The sequence below is a fragment of the Oryx dammah genome, unplaced genomic scaffold, assembly GCF_014754425.2.
Source record: "Oryx dammah isolate SB20612 unplaced genomic scaffold, SCBI_Odam_1.1 HiC_scaffold_3, whole genome shotgun sequence".
Taxonomy (NCBI): Eukaryota; Metazoa; Chordata; class Mammalia; order Artiodactyla; family Bovidae; genus Oryx; species Oryx dammah.
This window is the reverse complement of record NW_024070187.1, coordinates 110237697-110239498: the sequence shown is the minus strand read 5'-3', so window position 1 is coordinate 110239498 and position 1802 is coordinate 110237697. Positions and strand designations below refer to the sequence as shown.

At 44.6% G+C, this 1802-nt stretch overlaps 1 long non-coding RNA gene across 2 annotated transcripts in view; it reads left to right on the top strand.

Annotated features, from left to right (window-relative positions):
- Positions 1-539, top strand: part of LOC120861775 — a 13151-nt gene extending 12612 nt beyond the window's left edge. For both annotated transcript variants that reach the window (XR_005720601.1, XR_005720602.1), the window contains exon 3: positions 444-539. This is a non-coding gene — a long non-coding RNA (uncharacterized LOC120861775). The remainder of the gene's footprint in view (positions 1-443) is intronic.
- The last annotated feature ends 1263 nt before the right edge of the window (positions 540-1802 follow it).

Sequence of the window (1802 nt, the reverse complement as noted above, 5' to 3'; positions counted from 1 at the left end):
GGTTCCACCTTAAATTCCACTTAGGTTCCACCTTAAATTCCACTTAGATTCCACCTATGAGGGATGTCATATATTTTTCCTTCTCTGACTTACTTCACTCAGTATGACACTCTACATCCATCCATGTTGCTGCAAACAACCTGCTTTTGAATTTTATTTTAGACCTCCCTTCAAGAATCTAACAAAGTAACTGCTGCTGCTAAGTCACTTCAGTCGTGTCCGACTCTGTGCAACCCCATAGACTGCAGCCTACCAGGCTCCCCCAACCCTGGGATTCTCCAGGCAAGAACACTGGAGTGGGTTGCCATTTCCTTCTCCAGTGCTTTTAAAAAAAAAACTAAAAGCATTCATATTATATAGACCCTTCATTTTCTAGGGAATCTAGCCTATACCAATACTTTCACTCTAAGTGCGAAAAGTGAAAGTCTCTCAGTCAAATCCAGCTCTGTGACACCATGGCCTGTAGTCCGCCAGACTCCTCTGTCCATGGGATTCTCCAGGCAAGAATACTGGAATGGGAGGACATTCCCTTCTCCAGGGGACCTTCCTATCTCAGGGATTGAACCCGCGTCTCCAAGAATACTGGAGTGGGTTGCCATGCCCTCCTCCAGGGGATCTTCCCAACCCAAGGATCAAACCCACGTCTTTTATGCCTCCTGCATTGCTAGGCAAGATCTTTACCACAAGCGCCACTATATAATTTGGGAGAATCACAATACTCACCAAAATTCAGATACAAAAAGCACAAAATTTGAACTCACCTGCACAGCCCTTCTGCTATTTCACTAGGTGGCAGCATGGAATAACAAATAATGATATCACACAGAAGTAAGTAATGAAACTGTGAAAAGCTACTTTAAGAACAAATGTCAGCTTCGCAAAGATTTCTAAAACAACAGAAAGAACTTCAGTGCTTTTTCAGCTTGACTTGAAACTGTATTGATTAGCGGCATCATTGTAGCCCACACATTCACACATTCCATTTCAGGTAAAAATTCTTGAGACTGAAGTATGATGGAGGAAAAGGGTGGATTCTACGAGGTATCTTTTCTTCATTAATATTTAACCAAAGGAAATAACAATTCACCTCTAAGCAAAGAATCCGCCTGCAACACAGGAGACCTGGGTTCAATCTCTGGGTTGGGAAGATATCCTGGAGATGTGAAAGGCTGCCCACTCCAGTATTCTGGCCTAGAGAACTCCATGGAGTATACAGTCCACGGGGTCACAAAGAGTCGGACACTACTGAGCGACTTTCACTTTCACTTTCTAAGCAAAAAGAGCTATTGATAGATACCAATACCAGTTATAACGAAACTTTTCTCAAAGTCAGATCTTGGATTTTACTTGGCAATGAATGACCTACAAATGAAAATTGAAATTTTAACTCTAAGAAAACATACCAGCACAAATTAGAAATTTAAGACTGTTGGTAGCAAACTGTCATTCTACAGAGTCAGGGCATGAAGGCAGTTTCTTGACTTCATGTGTGTACATGTCTCTGTGTGCTGCTGCTGCTGCTGCTAAGTCGCTTCAGTCGTGTCCGACTCTGTGCGACCCCGTAGACAGCAGCCCACCAGGCTCCCCCGTCCCTGGGGTTCTCCAGGCAAGAATACTGGAGTGGGTTGCCATTTCCTTCTCCAAAGCATGCAAGTGAAAAGTGAAAGTGAAGTCGCTCAGTCGTGTCCGACTCTTGGCGACCCCATGGACTGCAGCCTACCAGGCTCCTCCATCCATGGGGTTTTCCAGGCAAGAGTACTGGAGTGGGGTGCCATTGCCTTCTCCGGTGTCTCTGTGTGTGT